Source organism: Protopterus annectens, chromosome 12.part0 (genome assembly GCF_019279795.1).
Source record: "Protopterus annectens isolate FY-2018-M chromosome 12.part0, PAN1.0, whole genome shotgun sequence".
Lineage (NCBI taxonomy): Eukaryota > Metazoa > Chordata > Ceratodontiformes > Protopteridae > Protopterus > Protopterus annectens.
The window spans coordinates 1,214,178,274-1,214,200,337 of record NC_056746.1 but is presented as its reverse complement, the minus strand read 5'-3'; positions in this window follow the sequence as shown (position 1 = coordinate 1,214,200,337).

Below are 22,064 nucleotides of genomic sequence, written 5' to 3'. Positions count from 1 at the left end.
TTGCACCTGAAACTAGTGCAACTGCCAAAAAATATGTCCAGATAGATGACAAACTGTTGTAATATAAGATGATCCTTCTGCTGGTAAATTCCGAAAGCATAGATTTATCCACAAAACCTTCTAAAAAATGATGCGTTCCACTTTACACAATGGCGGCTGCTGTATATGTTATCCGCTTTCACAAACAGAACTAATTCATTCAAAAAAATAAGATAGTTATGAGTCCCATTGTCGCGTTAATTGGAAGACGGAAAAATAAGTACATAGGCAAATGGAAACATCTCACCAACTAAAATTCTACACACTTTAAACTTGAACATAAATCCATGTGTTCACTCAGGAGTACCCAGCGAGATACAGGAACAGGAAACACCACAAAAAAACCTTGCACGCAAGACTAGTGCAACGGCCAGAGAAAGCTCCAATATACTTCAAAAATTAGCCAGCACTTGTAGAACACGATTTATTCTTTTAACCATAAAAGTGTGAATACAGGATCATACCGGTTTCAGCATATAGCCTTCTTCAGTGATACCAAAGCATTCTATTCACTGACTATATATAGTCAGAAAGCTAATTAGCTAACAAATTGGTGAAAGTCCATTTAAAGTGACATAATACAAATTCAAATTGGGCTGATATATATCCCCAGTTTTTGCCTATATATAAAACCATTTAAGAAAACCCAGTCAACCAATATATAGAATCACATACTATTATTATAATTGTTATACAAAAGCTCACAAATATAGGCAAAAACTGGGGATATATATCAGCCCAATTTGAATTTGTATTATGTCACTTTAAATGGACTTTCACCAATGTGTTAGCTAATTAGCTTTCTGACTATATATAGTCAGTGAATAGAATGCTTTGGTATCACTGAAGAAGGCTATATGCTGAAACTGGTATGATCCTGTATTCACACTTTTATGGTTAAAAGAATAAATCATGTTCTACAAGTGCTGGCTAATTTTTGAAGTATATTGGAGCTTTTTCTGGCCGTTGCACTAGTCTTGCGTGCAAGGTTTTTTTGTGGTGTTTCCTGCTCCTGTATCTCGCTGGGGACTCCTGAGTGAACACATGGATTTATGTTCAAGTTTAAAGTGTGTAGAATTTTAGTTGGTGAGATGTTTCCATTTGCCTATGTACTTATTTTTCCGTCTTCCTATTAATGCGACAATGGGACTCATAACTATCTTATTTTTTTGATCAAATTAGTTCTGTTTGTGTAAGCGGATAACATATACAGCAGCCGCCATTGTGTAAAGTGAAACGCATCATTTTTTAGAAAGTTTTGTGGATAAATCTATGCTTTCGGAATTTACCAGCAGAAGGATCTTCTTATATTACAACAGTTTGTCATCTATCTGGACATACTTTTTGGCAGTTTCACTAGTTTCAGGTGCAATATTTGTGGTGGGGCTTTCTGTTTCTCTATTTTTACTGAAGGCACCAAAAAGAAAATTTGGACTTATGTTGGGACAAATAATGTGAACTGTTTCGCGATTTGGTGAGACTAACATGTTTATTAAATCAATATGATAGCACTAGTTTCAGGTGCGATATTTGTGGCGGTGTTTTCTGCTTTTCTGTTCTCTTTTGGGGTGCCGAAATATATGGATCCATCTTTTTGGACACATTTTTGGTGGTTGCATTAGTTTTAGGTGCCATATTTATGACGGTGTTTTCTGCTTCTCTGTTTTCACCGAGAGCGCCGAAAAGAACACTTGGACTTATGTTTGGACAATTAATGTGAACTGTTTGGTTGTTGGGTGAGACTTACATGTTTATTATTAATATGACAGTGACACTTATACTCATTTAGCATTTTTGAGTTGATAATCTCAGTTTGTCAAAGGAGATAGTGTTTAAGGCTATCGTTTAATGTATTATGTAAAACTGAATATTTTCAACAAACATTTTTATTCTTTGTATGACATTATTCCTTGTGAGTTTATGGGCAGATTGTGATATAATTTTATATCAGATCACTATATTAATCCTTTATTAGAACAAAGGATATTTCGATGTAATCAATAATATAATCTGCTGATCAATATATGAACACTACCACCTCCCTGAGGGGACTTGGAACACATGGTTTGAAGTTAAATAAGCCGTTTATGGTATTACATTGATACACGGATATCATTATATGCTTTGGGAAGTATTGTTAAATACCCAATCAAGGTTTTTTTGGATGATTGTTTGGGGTTAAAGTATTTTAAGATTTTTTCATCAGAAGAAACAATTGTTGTAACTCCTTCTAGTGGTATACTAGTGTATATTTGGTTTTAATATTCATGCCTATGCAGCACCACTGCCATAACTGTAATTTATATATTTATATATCTTCATTTAGGGAATTGATTTAATTTTTAGGCCATTCGGGGTTGAAAGAGCTAAGCACTTTGGTGAATTTTGGGCCCAAAAGGAACCGGCAGCTAGGTTTTTTATATGATATCTGACGACGTTGAGACATTTATTGTCAATTATCTAAATAATTGCAATTGTTTTTCTTGGGAACAATATATTTTTTAAATATATTGGAAGATATATGGATACATATTGTTGATCTCATTTTGCGACGCTGGGCCTTTATTGCATATGTGGAATTATCTTGGTTTGTTTGCAGATGGGGCCACTTTCTATGGTTTATGAATACAAGGAAGTCAGTGTTGCAGCTCTATCAACCATTGGATGTCCATTTAAATATATTTATATATTGGTGGGGATGGATGTATATTGATTTATATGCAGTTACTCTTTATATATTGACAGTTTGGGTTTTGGTGCTGATAGACTGGTTTTGATTTAAATATTTAACACATTATAGTATGGAAATGGACTTGACAACTATTTTGAAGGGTTTGTCCCAAGACAAAGATGATGTCCAAATTTTTGGTATCCATGGAGAGGGTTTTTCTCTTGATAATGGCAGGGTTAAAGACCCGGAGGATCACTGCAGGGAGCTATTCTTTGAAATAACTAAAAGTATGATACAACTTAGAAGCAATGTGTGGCACCTTAGGTTATTTAAAGCCTATAAAGCTAGAAACATCACTCCTAGGGGACTTAGAATAAAACTTCAACCGTTTGTGAATGGTCCGGATGAACAGCTAAATGATGAATGGGTTAAGGCTCAACATACAGCAACCATGTTATTTGTGGACATTCTTATCTCTTTTTATGAGAGAAATATTGATGTGAATACAGTGGAGGTTAATATTTTATGTGATAATATCAAACCCTTTGAGGGACAGACTATATATAAATCTTGTTTAACCAAACGTTCCAAGCATTTATTGGTATTAGAACAGAATTTAAAAGACAAAAAGATGCATAAATTCCAAAGGGATGTCGCAGATTATGTGGAAGGTAAGCCCTTTGGCATTAAAAAAATATGTTAGATTTAGAGAAGGGGAGTCCCTACCCACAAAATTTAGGAAAAAAAGACCTAGGTCTATATTAAAAAGATCCAAAACAGATTTCAGCAGCACCTCTGGGGAGGATTCTTCAACTACCGAACATGTACATGTCTCCAGTCAGGAGTCCCCAGCACATAAGAGAACTAAAAATATGGACTGCCCTTTAGGATTAAGAGACACGGGGGGGGGGTAGAAAACACAAACATAGACACGGTAAAGAACTTGGAATTGTTATTGGATGTTCTAACTCAGAAATAGATGGGTATGCAAATGTTCACAATATCTCATCTGTGTCTTTGAATGAAACGCAATTAAAAATACTCAATAAGGGGTTATCTTTTGTTCCTGTTTTTTTTTTGTTAATGAATACAGTTTTGTACAGGATGTTTTGACATTCTGCAGACTACTTAATTTGAAATTGTTTTTTGGACACACAGATAACTCACAGAGATCTACTGGCTTTCGATTCCATAAATCTACTTTTCAGCCATCGATGGATAAATATGTTGCTATTTTTCAGGAAAAGGTCATTAAAGATCTACATTTTAAACAGGAAGAGACATCTAAGTTAAGTAATAATTTATCTGATTTAGAAATTCAGTCCATTGAGAATTTAAGGAATAACCCAAACATTGTCATTACTTCAGTGGATAAAGGTGGTGCTGTGGTCATAATGGATTCAGAACAATATATGATTGAGGCATACACTCAACTTAATAACAAACAACATTATATGCTGATGCCTCTAGACCCCAATGACATGTTTAAAAAACAAATTGATGAATTTTTGGAGGAAGCGGTTGAGGTAGGGATTATTGATAATAACACCAAGATGCAACTAAAAGTAGTGAATCCAACCAAACAAATTTTTTACTTATTGCCAAAAATTCACAAGGATTTATTAAAACCTCCAGGCAGACCTATAGTTTCAGATCGAGGATCATTAACAAAACCACTTTCAGAATTTTTGACTTTACATCTCAAGCCGTTATTGGCATTAGTTAGATCTAGATTAAAAGATACTACAGAGTTTTTACAAATAATTACGCACTCCCAAATGGAGCCCAGTTGGTTGATGTGTACACTTGATGTTAAGTCATTATATACCAATATTCCTCACTGCAGGCAATATAATATTGGTTGTGAAGAAGTAATCTTTATCCACCTGGTTTAAATACCTTTATTATTTGTATGGTGGAGCATGTGCTAATGAAAAATGTGTTGTATTTTCATCAACAATGTTATCTACAGGTTCAAGGTACAGCCATGGGGGATTCTTTTGCCCCTATATATGCCAACCTCTTTATGGGATATCTAGAAGAATGTCTTATTTATGATAAATCTCACAATATATACATAGAGGAATTGAATATATGGCGCAGGTACCTGGACGACTGTTGGTTTATTTGGAGATGTGCTCAAGAATACTTGTTAGAATTCATACAGTATCTTAATGACAATGTTTGGGGGATTGAATTTACTCTCAATGTACAATACCAGCAAATTCAATACTTGGATGTATGTGTGAACAGAAACAATGACCACACTTTAGATTCAAAAATTTACAGAAAATATCCGCAATATAATATGTTATTTGATACTAGTAGCTTACATCCCCAACATATTTTTAAAAATATCCCCAACTCCCAATTCTTAAGAGTTAAAAGAATTTGTTCCAACAAGGTTAATTATGAATTCTTTCAGCAGGATCTTAGGAAGAGATTTTTGGCAAGGGGATATAAATATGGGGACAGAATATCAGCCTCCAAGTGGGTGCAACAGTTTAATCATGATGATTTATTGAAATATAAAGAGAAAAAATATCTCTACGGTGACTCCTATTAGATTTATTACAACATTTGGTGGAAATATTAATGTCATCAAAAGGGTGATCAACAATAATTGGAACATTTTAATGAATAATCCTAGACCTGTTGATATTCTACCCCAAGAATGTTTATTCTCTTATAGGAGAGGTTGTACATTGGGTTCTTATTTTAACTGGTACAAGAGAGGTAGGAATTTGAATGTTGGAATGATACAGCGTACACTGTCAGGAGTCAAATTAAGGGGTTGTTTCCCTTGTGGTCACTGTTCTTTCTGCGTTCGTATTAAGAAGTCCAAGGAATTTTCAAGTAAAAATGTTACAAAAAATGTTTATATTAGATGTTTTGCTACATGTGGTACTAGTTGGGTTATCTATTTGGTGACTTGTTCTTGTATGGCTTTTTATATAGGCCAAACATCTAGACCATTTAGACTTAGGATATCGGAACATTTGAGTAATGTTAGAAACAAACATTGTACTAGTGCTCTGTATAAACATATGCTGATCCACACAAATGCCAAATTTCAATTTCAGATTATTGATGTCATTAAGGGGGACTATAATGACAAATCTGGTTGTCATGATTTATTGAATCAGAAAGAAAAAGCATGGCTCATTAGACTTGGTGGACTGTTCTTTCCAGGTTTAAATGAACATTTATGAGATTTTGTATAACAATTATAATAATAGTATGTGATTCTATATATTGGTTGACTGGGTTTTCTTAAAATGGTTTTATATATAGGCAAAAACTGGGGATATATATCAGCCCAATTTGAATTTGTATTATGTCACTTTAAATGGACTTTCACCAATTTGTTAGCTAATTAGCTTTCTGACTATATATATTCAGTGAATAGAATGCTTTGGTATCACTGAAGAAGGCTATATGCTGAAACCGGTATGATCTTGTATTCACACGTTTATGGTTAAAAGAATAAATCGTGTTCTACAAGTGCTGGCTAATTTTTGAAGTATATTAGGTTGGTATCAGTAACATATCATGCAGTACAGTCTGGCTCCCATAGGGAATGTACAATGTGGAAGCTATCAACATCCTTAGGATACATATACACAGACATATATGCAGATACAGACACACACACACACACACACACACACACACACACACACACACACACACACACACACACACACACACACACACACACACACACATATATATATATATATACACTTACATAAACATATATTTAGATATATATGTAACTACACAGACACACACAGAGATATCTATAGTAAGATACATATATAGAAGGTGCACACAATATGGAACAGCCACTATGCCTACAGTTAACACCTTAACAACTGGACATTGTATGAGCCATCAATACAAATGACAGTCATTGCCTGCAACATATACCCACAGAGAGGTCAAAGGATATAACACCACACACAGGTTTGCATAAATGGGAAACCTTTATTTGTGTACTATTACAGTTGTATATGCCATGTCATATAGCTAGACACTGACATCCATATAAACAGGGTAATGTAACTGTGTAACAGTTATACTAATACAGTAGTCTGGAAAGGTTTACAAATGTTTCTTTCCAGGCCGAGGCCTTCAAATAGTACAATACTAAAGACAGACTGAGCCACAGGATACCAATCAACAGTAAGCAATACAGATGTATAGTTCAGCAACCTCTATTTACACTCTGTACACAAGCTCTAGGTGATAAAGACCTCAGCTGACACAGTGGGATTTAACTGTTACATAACAAGGCATAACTGACACCATTACAAGCACACTGACAAACAGAACAGTCTGTATGGCAGAAGGCAGTAGGCCTTCATTAACTCAATTTATTTAATTATTTTAAATATAGGTGGATTGTATGGTAATGTACATCAAGATACCTTAAGGCAGCTCACCCCTGATACCCTCACATGTTGTAACAGCCTAGTTTAGTTATGGTGCATCCTCCCCCCAGCCTCAATAATACAGGGCCATATACCACTGTTACATACACTGGCCTCTGGAGTGCATAAGGGTACACATGTATTGTGTAGGTGAAGCCCACACATATATGGCCCAGCCCCACCGTATATGTGGGGGATACAACAGCAGTGGACTGATGGCAGGAATGGCTGCATGATATACTCACAGCCCACTATAGAACAACCCCTGATAACATGTCATACGTGCAAATCTTGGTTTGTAGGTGGAGGACAGAGGCTGGAACACAGACCCATATGTGGAAAACTGTTGCCATACACTAAGCAAGTTGCTGGTGTTACAGGATAGTCTGCAACATACCCTTAGTCATGGATTTGAAGTTAGAAACATAAATGGATATCGCCATGTACTGATAGCACTCAACACACACACTGCCAGTGAAATATCTTACACAAGACCTGTGTGTTGGACAGACACAACATAATAGGCACACCTCTGGCCATCAAGAGGATAGGCCCACAGTTGAGAGCTATGCAGACAGACTGCATTCCAAGGTAAACTAGTATGTACACACAAACCCTGTAACACCAGTACTATACAATGCATACCACAACTCTACTCACACTCTGTCTGTATTTCTAGAACCTCCTACAAATATGTAGCTAGCCTGAGGGTGCAGGTTCTCCTGTAAGAGGTATTGCTGCCTGCTGTCTGTAACACTGATGCCCACACACAGGAAGGATGTCCATCACACAGGAAACGTAAAGGGACCACACTCACATGATGTAGGGATTTATAGTAGGTGGTTGCCATGACAGTGGTAATTGGAAGTAGTATACAGCAAGTGGCATGCAGTTAGCAAGTGGAGGACTCTGATTCATGCAGACGCCATCACCTGATCATGTGCATCACTTACTAAAGCCATGCTGTAATCTATTCATACACTACATGCCAGTGTGACAGCAGATAGCCTGGGCTACTACACCTGTATGTAACACATTCACATGGATAACAGTGCTGTACAGGCCTCATATATGTCTCTGTCCCACACATGACACTCACACCCCTTGCTACAGTAATGACAGCACAAAGGCACATGTATTGTATATGGCATTACATGCACTTATCACAGATTATCAAAATGGGTGGTGTGACCTGGTTACTAGGGCTAAGCCATGCTTAGCAAGTATCAACATTGCTGCAATATAACAGCTGAGCTGATTTGCACACTGGTAAGCGAAGCCTACACTGTGTAAGCACCCATACGTTTACCCATAGCTCAGCACCGATTAGCTTCACACAAATCTGCACAAACCTACTTAAAGCTGCTCAAAACTGCCTTAACCACTCTGTATCTGACAGCCCTTGTTCTGCCCAGCAGCAAAATGAACAGCCATTGCAGGTTTTGAACCCAGGACCTTGTACACTGAAGTCACAGCACTTAACCACTACGCTGACCACTGTGAAGACTGTTGTTATTTTACCAATATAGCTGTCAATACGCATATTGAGTAGTATTGAACAATTGCCTTTAGTTCCTGAATTGTGTAGTCCTTGTTATTAATATGACTGTTATATCACATATGTTGTTTTATCATAATGTGCACATAGCAGATACGTACGGTGAGATACATCTGGGAGGGTATACACGACCATGAGTTTACTCATGAAAAGAATATGGTTGTATACATATAATAGGTCTATATATGTCTACATGTACATACACATGTATACTCATACATATGTCTGTATACACATCTGTATAGTGCTGCATATATATGGCCATGTGTACATCTCTTCTTATGTACATATATATATATATATATATATATATATATATATATATATATATATACATATATATATATATATATATATCTATATATACACACACACACACACACACATGTATGTATATATAGATATATGTATATATATATATAGATATATGCATATCTATATATATATATATAAATATATATATATATATATATATATATATATATATAGATATATATATATATATGTATATATAGATATATGTCTATATAGCTATATATGTATGCACATCCTATGTGTACAGATATGCCTAGTTATGTTGCTATATATGTAGATATCTATAACTATATGTGCATACATATCTATTCTGATATACCCACTACTATCAATATATATGTAGATATCCATATGTATATGTGCATATGTATTCCTATCTGTATATGTATAGACATATATAGCTCTGCGCATGTATATATCTCTGGGCGTTGATATGTGTAGATATATATATATATATATATATATATATATATATATATATATATATATAAAAGCAAAAAAGGGTACGCTGGTGTATGTTAGCCAGGTATCCAGTCATTCAAGTGCACAAAATATTCACGTAAAGTAACCACCACGCTAGATGAGCAATGTGGAGATGAATCTTTTATTGGTAGTGAGCGCTTTCGCCCGTAGGCTTCTTCAGACTTTCAAACATTTAATTGCAGTCACATTACAGTTTAAATAATGCTCTATACAACACTATTGGTCAGTCAATCAACATTAAAAACGTCAATCAGCATTAAAAGTCTTAAAGTGTTATATGGCTTCATTTAAAAATCGACATTTCATAACTTTATAAAGGACATTATTTAAAACTTAATTTAATAAATATCTATAAAATAAATATAAATGCATAAAAATACAGATATATGTATGTACACATTACATAAAACAAACAACATATATGGAACCTGCACTATACTTTCTTATACTCATATATATGAGCATAAACTGTATAAAAACCTAGGTTGATAAAAAATATCATAAAAAATGTGAAAACCTATCACCCAAAGAAAGGGGGTAAATAGTGTAAAGCACGGTTATAAAAAAACAGAAACTATTTTTCATATGGGACCATACGGAGGGGGATCATAAGGTACGGGCTTATCAAAGGTAAGTGATTATGTAACCATAAACAGGGGAAGTACAGTGTCCAAGGAGTAGAAAAAAAATAAATTAAAAATGAACAACTTCAATTAATAAAATGTTAAACCTATGTATATACTACTGGTGGGGTACATGGAATTTTCTCCTTCTCAAAAACGGTTTCACCTGTACCTTGTCATTCAGACCTGGGTGTTGGTCAGCCCTACATCTGATAATCCACTTCATTTCGCTCTCCAGAGTATAGTTTATAATATCACCCCCTCTCATATTAATTTCAATTTTTTGAATGACAAAGAATCTGAAGGTATGTGTAGCCCCTGATTCCATATAGTGTTTGGCTAATGCATTGAACACTGAACCTATTCTTATGTGATAGACATGTTCTCTGATGCGTTCTTTCAAGGATCTATTGATTTTGCCAATATAGAACGCAGAGCATGCTTCACATATAGCCATATAAACAACATTTGAACTGTTACAATTGGTGTTAGTGTAAAAATAAAACAGTTGTTTTGTAACAGGGTGGATAAAATCTGTTGTTTCTTCAATATACATGCACTGATTACATTTTCCACAGGGCATGGTGCTTATATTTCGTTCATTTGTTCTTCCTATTTCCAGATTATTCCTGGGTCTACAAAGTAGTCTCCTTAGATTTGGCTGATTCTTAAATACAATGTTCGGGCTAGAGCCCACAATCTTACTTATTTCATTATCTAAAAGTAAAATATTCCAGTGTTTTGCCATAATTTGTTTAAGATGGAATGCATCTTTCGAGAAAAACATAGATGCTCTAATATTATCTAAGGTAGGCAATGGGTCAGTATTAGCTGGTTCCATAGGTTCTGAAAAATAGGGTTTGGCCACAGTATCTCTGAGATTAGTTACTGCAGATGTAGTTTGTACAAATGTTCCTAGGTCATATCCTCTTTGTACAAATTTAGTCCTTAGATCATCCAATTCCTTCAGGTAACCCTCCTCATTAGGGTTCAATCTTGAAGCCCTGATTATTTGGCCCTTCAAAACGTTATTAAAAACATATTTAGGATGCATACTATCCCTGTGAATTATAGTATTCCTGTGGCACAATTTCCTATGTATTGAGGTGTTAAGTAAACCATTGCTTAGCCTAAAAATATTGACATCTAAAAAAGATATCTGCTCATGTGAATAGGTCAATGTGAATTTTAAAAAATTGGTTGAGGTATTGATGCATTCTACAAACCTCAGCAAAGTATCCACATCACTCATCCAAATAAAAAAGAGGTCATCCACAAACCTGCGATACAGACCTACATGGTCTTGAAACATATTAAGCTTAAAAAGAAAGGTTTCTTCCCATTGAGCCATGACCAGGTTGGCGTAGCTATTGGCACAAGAAGTGCCCATAGCCACGCCATCCTTCTGTAAAAACACATCTTCTCCAAACATAAAAATGTTATTTAACAGAACAGTTTCCAAGAGGAGTGTAATAAAATCAATTTTTGCAGAAGTAAAATCAGAATGAGTTCTAAGGTAATCTTGTATGTACTGTATCCCTATGTCATTTGAGATCACCGTAAACAAACTCACAACATCTAAAGTGACTAGTATGTAGTGTAAGTTGTCATTCAATTGTGTTGTGTGAGCATATAAGTCAAGTAAGAATTGTTTACTGTCTCTTAGTATGTTATTGTTGTCATTTATAAAGGGTCTAAGGTGAAACTCGATATATATAGAGAGGGGCTCAGTCACCCAACCTTGGCCAGCTACAATCGGTCTCATCGGAGGTTCCACGATGGACTTGTGGACCTTCGGAAGACCTTGTATAATTGGAATGAGTGGATTAACTACCTTAAAATAGTTATACAATTCTTTAGTAATAATAAAAGATGCTAAGAGCTCATCGAGCATATCATATATCTGAAATACCTTTTCCATAACTGTAGTCATATCAATTTTCAAATAAAAAGATGTATTGCTCAGGAGCTGGTGCATTCTTCTATCATAATCTAATTTATCCATGAGTACAATGGGTCCCCCTTTATCAGCAGGTCTGATAATCAATCTGTCGTCATTTCTTAAGCCCATTAAAGCTTGTCTATGCTTATAACTCAGATTGTGCCTGTACTTAATATCACGAGTGTCCTCAAAATGACTGTGAATATCATTTTCTATCATCCTAGAAAAAACATCTAGTAATGGATGTAATTGTGGTATATATACACTATTGGATCGAAAGCGAGGGACATTACTTGTCATATCTGAGTTGCCAAAATCAAGTTTCAATTGAATATTCCTTATAAACATTTTAGTGTCAATAATGGAATCAACAACATTGCTTCTCCTCGTAGGAATGAAGCTCAGTCCTTTATTCAGGACTTGTTCTTCGTGTAAAGTCAAGACTCTAGTTGATAGATTGACTATCAATGAATCGTTCTTTCCCACATTCTCTTTAGTGTAGGTCCCTGGTGTTCTCCACCTGACCCTTTCCTTTTCTGTCTGCCTCTGCTCATAGATCTTGTTCTCCCTATGTACTGTTTCTGTGCTATGGGGAAAGGGGTTTGTGTAACCTCATTGGAACTCAAACGTGACTGATTAATGTCATTATGGGTTGTCTTCCTTCTAACAACTGCTTCCACCTGTTTTGATACATTGGCCATATCACCAGTAACATAACTAGATGTGGTTGCAGGTGTCCCTGTTTCTAATGTCTCTTTATCTTTGTCTTTATTAACTGTAGAATCAGACAAATTATTATCAGTGGCATCATTAAACACTATCTCAGTGTATGAAACATTCCTCCTGACAATTCTGTCAGTGTTTAAAGAGTTAATGGTGTGGGTGCTATGCGTGTCATTATCCCTACTCAAACCATTAGAAACAACAGATACAGTGCTATCTCTGTTTGTATCATCTACATTTTCTGTTGTGACAGTTCTAAAACCATTAGTATTATTAACTGTACTGTTAACATTATTTTGTTCTCTTGGCCAAGTGAACACATTGGAATTCTTAAAATCCCTTACATCTCTCATTATTTTATGCTTTTTTTGTTCTAATAAACGCCTTTCGAATAACATTACATGGTCTAAGACTTTTTCTAATTTCACATCAACATTAACATTTGTATATTTTTTAACAATCATATCAAACATTTTGTTAACCTTTGTTCTCAAAGAGTCCTCTTCCGGTGTGTGAAAATTAATTAAAAGTCTCATGTAGTTATAACTCAGCTCAATATTGACCTGTTGCCACTGAAAAAGTAAGTCCGGTAATCTGTTACCTGATGTGGGCATCTTTAAGATGCGTAGCCCACGTGGAATAATTTTCTTGGCCAAACACGCCTCAAAATATTGGCATTGAATTTGCAGCTTTTTAAGTTTAATTGTTTCTGTTTCATATACATGAGTATAAGAAAATATAGTGCAGGTTCCATATATGTTGTTTGTTTTATGTAATGTGTACATACATATATCTGTATTTTTATGCATTTATATTTATTTTATAGATATTTATTAAATTAAGTTTTAATGTCCTTTAAAAAGTTATGAAATGTTGATTTTTAAATGAAGCCATATAACACTTTAAGACTTTTAATGCTGATTGACGTTTTTAATGTTGATTGACTGACCAATAGTGTTGTATAGAGCATTATTTAAACTGTAATGTGACTGCAATTAAATGTTTGAAAGTCTGAAGAAGCCTACGGGCGAAAGCGCTCACTACCAATAAAAGATTCATCTCCACATTGCTCATCTAGCGTGGTGGTTACTTTACGTGAATATTTTGTGCACTTGAATGACTGGATACCTGGCTACCATACACCAGCGTACCCTTTTTTGCTTATTTTTCTACAGTTTACTCCGCTGGTGTTTCACTCTACGTGCTGGTCGTGACTTTTGGATTTTACTTATTTCTTGGATTGTTTGTGCTTCCAGCGTGTAGGGATGGCCGATAATGCTCACTCAAATATTGAGTTACCCTACATACTGTCGACTTTGAATTCTACCAATAATAGAACCGAAAGGTTCCAAGCTTGTGTGACTGGCAGGGAAAACCTGCTACTTGATTACGAGCCGGATTTCGGACCGGAAGATGGCGTAAACAATGAAAATATCTGTTTGGGACTATCGGAGGACTTACAAGCCCTTGAAACAGAAACAATTAAACTTAAAAAGCTGCAAATTCAACGCCAATATTTCGAGGCGTGTTTGGCCAAGAAAATTATTCCACGTGGGCTACGCATCTTAAAGTTGCCCACATCAGGTAACAGATTACCAGACTTACTTTTTCAGTGGCAACAGCTCAATATTGAGCTGAGTTATAACTACATGAGACTTTTAATTAATTTTCACACACCGGAAGAGGACTCTGAGAACAAAGGTTAACAAAATGTTTGATATGATTGTTAAAAAATATACAAATGTTAATGTTGATGTGAAATTAGAAAAAGTCTTAGACAATGTAATGTTATTCGAAAGGCGTTTATTAGAACAAAAAAAGCATAAAATAATGAGAGATGTAAGGGATTTTAAGAATTCCAATGTGTTCACTTGGCCAAGAGAACAAAATAATGTTAACAGTACAGTTAATAATACTAATGGTTTTAGAACTGTCACAACAGAAAATGTAGATGATACAAACAGAGATAGCACTGTATCTGTTGTTTCTAATGGTTTGAGTAGGGCTAATGACACGCCTAGCACCCACACCATTAACTCTTTAAACACTGACAGAATTGTCAGGAGGAATGTTTCATACACTGAGATAGTGTTTAATGATGCCACTGATAATAATTTGTCTGATTCTACAGTTAATAAAGACAAAGATAAAGAGACATTAGAAACAGGGACACCTGCAACCACATCTAGTTATGTTACTGGTGATATGGCCAATGTATCAAAACAGGTGGAAGCAGTTGTTAGAAGGAAGACAACCCATAATGACACTAATCAGTCATGTTTGAGTTCCAATGAGGTTACACAAACCCCTTTCCCCATAGCACAGAAACAGTACATAGGGAGAACAAGATCTATGAGCAGAGGCAGACAGAAAAGGAAAGGGTCAGGTGGAGAACACCAGGGACCTACACTAAAGAGAATGTGGGAAAGAATGATTCATTGATAGTCAATCTATCAACTAGAGTCTTGACTTTACACGAAGCACAAGTCCTGAATAAAGGACTGAGCTTCATTCCTACGAGGAGAAGCAATGTTGTTGATTCCATTATTGACACTAAAATGTTTATAAGGAATATTCAATTGAAACTTGATTTTGGCAACTCAGATATGACAAGTAATGTCCCTCGCTTTCGATCCAATAGTGTATATATACCACAATTACATCCACTACTAGATGTTTTTTCTAGGATGATAGAAAATGATATTCACAGTCATTTTGAGGACACTCGTGATATTAAGTACAGGCACAATCTGAGTTATAAGCATAGACAAGCTTTAATGGGCTTAAGAAATGACGACAGATTGATTATCAGACCTGCTGATAAAGGGGGACCCATTGTACTCATGGATAAATTAGATTATGATAGAAGAATGCACCAGCTCCTGAGCAATACATCTTTTTATTTGAAAATTGATATGACTACAGTTATGGAAAAGGTATTTCAGATATATGATATGCTCGATGAGCTCTTAGCATCTTTTATTATTACTAAAGAATTGTATAACTATTTTAAGGTAGTTAATCCACTCATTCCAATTATACAAGGTCTTCCGAAGGTCCACAAGTCCATCGTGGAACCTCCGATGAGACCGATTGCAGCTGGCTAAGGTTGGGTGACTGAGCCCCTCTCTATATATATCGAGTTTCACCTTAGACCCTTTATAAATGACAACAATAACATACTAAGAGACAGTAAACAATTCTTACTTGACTTATATGCTCACACAACACAATTGAATGACAACTTACATTACATACTAGTCACTTTAGATGTTGTGAGTTTGTTTACGATGATCCCAAATGACATAGGGATGCAGTACATACAAGATTACCTTAGAACTCATTCTGATTTTACTTCTGCAAAAATTGATTTTATTACACTCCTCTTGGAAACTGTTCTGTTAAATAACATTTTTATGCTTGGAGAAGATGTGTTTTTACAGAAGGATGGCGTGGCTATGGGCACTTCTTGTGCCAATAGCTACGCCAACCTGGTCATGGCTCAATGGGAAGAAACCTTTCTTTTTAAGCTTAATATGTTTCAAGACCATGTAGGTCTGTATCGCAGGTTTGTGGATGACCTCTTTTTTATTTGGATGAGTGATGTGGATACTTTGCTGAGGTTTGTAGAATGCATCAATACCTCAACCAATTTTTTAAAATTCACATTGACCTATTCACATGAGCAGATATCTTTTTTAGATGTCAATATTTTTAGGCTAAGCAATGGTTTACTTAACACCTCAATACATAGGAAATTGTGCCACAGGAATACTATACTTCACAGGGATAGTATGCATCCTAAATATGTTTTTAATACCGTTTTGAAGGGCCAAATAATCAGGGCTTCAAGATTGAACCCTAATGAGGAGGGTTACCTGAAGGAATTGGATGATCTAAGGACTAAATTTGTACAAAGGGGATATGACCTAGGAACATTTGTACAAACTACATCTGCAGTAACTAATCTCAGAGATACTGTGGCCAAACCCTATTTTTCAGAACCTATGGAACCAGCTAATACTGACCCATTGTCTACCTTAGATAATATTAGAGCATCTATGTTTTTCTCAAAAGATGCGTTCCATCTTAAACAAATTATGGCAAAACACTGGAATATTTTACTTTTAGATAATGAAATAAGTAAGATTGTGGGCTCTAGCCCGAACATTGTATTTAAGAATCAGCCAAATCTAAGGAGACTACTTTGTAGACCCAGGAATAATCTGGAAATAGGAAGAACAAATGAACGAAATATAAACACCATGCCCTGTGGAAAATGTAATCAGTGCATGTATATTGAAGAAACAACAGATTTTATCCACCCTGTTACAAAACAACTGTTTTATTTTTACACTAACACCAATTGTAACAGTTCAAATGCTGTTTATATGGCTATATGTGAAGCATGCTCCGCATTCTATATTGGCAAAACCAATAGATCCTTGAAAGAATGCATCAGAGAACATGTCTATCACATAAGAATAGGTTCAGTGTTCAATGCATTAGCCAAACACTATATGGAATCAGGGGCTACACATACCTTCAGATTCTTTGTCATTCAAAAAATTGAAATTAATATGAGAGGGGGTGATATTATAAACTATACTCTGGAGAGCGAAATGAAGTGGATTATCAGATGTAGGGCTGACCAACACCCAGGTCTGAATGACAAGGTACAGGTGAAACCGTTTTTGAGAAGGAGAAAATTCCATGTACCCCACCAGTAGTATATACATAGGTTTAACATTTTATTAATTGAAGTTGTTCATTTTTAATTTATTTATTATTATTTTTTTCTACTCCTTGGACACTGTACTTCCCCTGCTTATGGTTACATAATCACTTACCTTTGATAAGCCCGTACCTTATGAACCCCCTCCGTATGGTCCCATATGAAAAATAGTTTCTGGTTTTTTATAACCGTGCTTTACACTATTTACCCCCTTTCTTTGATGGGTGATAGGTTTTCACATTTTTTATGATATTTTTTATCAACCTAGGTTTTTATACAGTTTATGCTCATATACATGAGTATAAGAAAATATAGTGCAGGTTCCATATATGTTGTTTGTTTTATGTAATGTGTACATACATATATCTGTATTTTTATGCATTTATATTTATTTTATAGATATTTATTAAATTAAGTTTTAAATAATGTCCTTTATAAAGTTATGAAATGTTGATTTTTAAATGAAGCCATATAACACTTTAAGACTTTTAATGCTGATTGACGTTTTTAATGTTGATTGACTGACCAATAGTGTTGTATAGAGCATTATTTAAACTGTAATGTGACTGCAATTAAATGTTTGAAAGTCTGAAGAAGCCTACGGGCGAAAGCGCTCACTACCAATAAAAGATTCATCTCCACATTGCTCATCTAGCGTGGTGGTTACTTTACGTGAATATTTTGTGCACTTGAATGACTGGATACTTGGCTAACATACACCAGCGTACCCTTTTTTGCTTATTTTTCTACAGTTTACTCCGCTGGTGTTTCACTCTACGTGCTGGTCGTGACTTTTGGATTTTACATATATATATATATGTATATATATTTTATATATATATATATATATATATATATATATATATATATATATATATATATATATATATATATATATATATATATATATATATATATATATATATATATATTTATATATATATATATATATATATATATATGTATATATATATATATATATATATCTATGTATGTATATGTATATATATAGATATGTATATATGTGCATATACATATCCTTCTATATATGTCGATATGTATATGTGTATATATCTATATAGAAATCTGGATAATTATATATACATATATTTTCACCATATGTCCTGAACATGGAGTGTAGCCCTACCTCAGCCTCTATAGTCCCAACTTCGTAGTGCAAGGGAATGTCAGGTGTGTATAGCAGGTATATTTGTAGAGTATTGCTACTGTAATAGGGATTGTCTTCACAGACATGGTGTGTCTGGGAGATCACATCTGCTTTTAACATGTGCACCATTGGCTACTGCCGGACATCCTAAGGACATCATAGTACAGTACCGCTGCTAGCACGTAATGCTCCTGTGGACTACAACAGAGATATTAGCCAATATATGTGGACATACTGACACACTCTCTGGACAGTCCGGAGGTATACACAGAACCTCTTAGTGCAAGACATAGACCAAGCCTGACAATGTGGATGTTAACAGCCACATAGATGGGTATAACACGTAATGACTGGTATACATTTGCCCCCATAGGTTATGGATTCACATACCCTTGTCTGTCCTGACACATAATAACTGCTGGTACAGAGGTGCCATGGCCACATACTACCCACTAGATATTGGCATACATCTGTACAGCATCCTACTGCTCTGATGACATACATGACTGTTAAGGGAGGCCATCAGCAGTACATCTGGCAGGTATCTGGACATGACATCCCACTGGGTAAGAACAATAAGCTGCTAGGCATGTAACAAAGCACTGTGCAGGCTACAGGCAGACTGGCTCAACACTGGCCTACATTTCCTATGGGGGGAATGCACATGTACCTACATATGTAGCAGGCTCTACAGGCATGTCACAGCACAGAGTATGATACATCAGTGTGAAAGTGCATAACCACAGCCAATGTGAACACAGCCACAGCCATGAATGGTAAGCTAGTGTAATATTACAGTATATGGACTATCTGTTCGACAACATCCTCATATGTGCCGCTCACACACTAATACTACATATACTGGGCCACTATACAGTGTGGTCCAATGCCTGTCTGTGGTATGGGACATGTGTGTGTATGGCCCTACACACATGTAAGCCAATAGGATAACATACATTGGAGCAGCATGTAACATCAGATAGAATGGGACCAGGAACAATGACACCTGCCACAGTCTGTACACAGGCCACAGTGCATATTGACAATACACACACTGTCGACATTCACCTTACACACACAGACCTCAGTACTGTACACACAACCACAGAATGTCCAGGGTATGTCATCAAATATAACCCCTACTATACATAACATGTGTAGCAGTCTGATATCTCACTGGCTTGTTATCAGATATGATGTCACTAATTATGGTTTACAGCAGATATGCACCTCTTACTGCATGACATATGTACAGAAGTTGACAGAGTTATGGCTGGAAGCACATACACAGGGCCAATATTCACATGTTGCTGTGATAACCTCATACATTTACTGTTGTAACAGGGTTTGTTGCAACATATGTCCTATGAGGGATATGAAGTCAGTAACTCTCACGGCTGTCACCATCTACAGACTGCAATCCTCACACTACTTTCTGCAGTTCACAGATAGGTGCTCTGTGGGTAACACATGAAACAAAAGGCACCACACACACTGCTCAGTCTGTAGATGACCCGACAGATGGGGTTTTTGCAGAAACATAACACTGACATGGCAGTTATTAAAACATGTAAGGCAGCCATATCCACACAACCCTGTTAAACCAGCATTACTCCAAATGCAGTATAGCAGCACTTACAGTCTGTAGTCAGGTCAGGCACATCCCCCTCCTGTGTGTTGCCCTGTTTCCACAGTGTATGTTCTTAGAGGTAAATCCCCAATCCATCTGAGATGCTGATTGCCAAACATCAGAAGGAGTTCCTACTCACAGTGAATGAAAAGGCCCAACACCAACATGATGTTCCTAGATACTGGAGTGTGTTTCCATGCAATTGGCAATGGGAATGTTGCCACAGCTGTTCCACATGCAATCAGCTAGAGGAGGGCTGCAATTCGTGCAGAGGCCATCAGCTGATCATGAACATCACTTAAAATACACATGCTGCTGCCTAAGCAAAGCAGGTGTAGTTCTCCACATCCACCAGGAAGGAGTGACAGAGGCAGACAGAGGCAAAGTAAAGTCAGGGAGGGGTGGGAGAGTAAAACTTAAGCATGTTTGTGTCACACACCTACCATCACAGGGTATCAAACCACTGACATCTATGTAATGCTATCACATTTCTATGCAGTTATTGGATGTGCCATATAGGTTACATGTTGAGGAGCCCTCAAAACGTATATGTGATGGTGAGTGACATCTGCAACAGGGATATGGTTGCTATATGGTAGGTGTAGTACACGTGCCTGTCCACATGAACAGGTGCCAGTATCAACACAGCCACACTGTCACAGGGACACACACACATTGACACACTTGGCAGGGCCAGAAATACAACTCATCACTAGTGAGACTGCCACAACACATTACTGTGCAGGTATCACAGGCACCACAAGTTTCATACTGAGATTATGGGCAAAGGGTATGTGGAGGTGTCTGACATTGGACAGCATGCTTCGGTATGCCAATGGGGGTTTTAGTGAGTTTGAATCTGATCATATGCAGCATAAAACAGACACACACACACACACACACACACACACACACACACACACACACACACACACACACACACACACACACACACACACACACACACACACACACACACACAGGGTGCCAGTACTGACATGCATGGGTGCATTGCTTCATGGGTGTGTAATGGTCAACTGTGCCAGACAGCTATACAAGGCTATGTGATGGGTATACCTTGTCATCAGCCCACATGAAAATGGTCTGCATTGTGGCTGAGGGGTGTAGTTTCTGGATTTGCCCACACAGGTGGGTATTGTATTCACCATTCAGTCACCTGGATAATTATTGCATGTGGCCAATGCTGTGCATTGCTTGCCATGTATGTGTTCCTTAGTCCATGACATGGTCAGTGTCTGGGATGTGCACACCTCTCACATGCATGTATAGTGACATGTGGAACTCTACCTGGGGTGTCTGGTCCATGTTGTGTACAGAGATTGCTATCATCAGATGTGCCAGTCCTGGCCTCATGTGGCCAGAACTGTTAATGGACAGCAAGTTTACCCTGCATTTACATTGATAGCATGATATCAGCATTCTCTGGTTTCAGTGGCATATGTCCATACAGGGCATGTTTTTCAGGCATGGTATGTCCTTTGTGGGTCACATTTGATGGCACTACATGTGTTGCAGGTGTCCAGTGAGGAACATGGGGAAGGTGCACTGTCAGCATGTATGTGCCTATTGGACAGATGGACAGGGTGTCATGCCCTCTGTATCCCCCTGCAATCACACCATGGTTACTATCAGTGGGCAATATGCAGGGTACTACCAACATAGCTGCTGTTGCTTAGGCAAGTGTGTGTGTATAAGACATGGTTTGAGAGTGTTCTCTGGG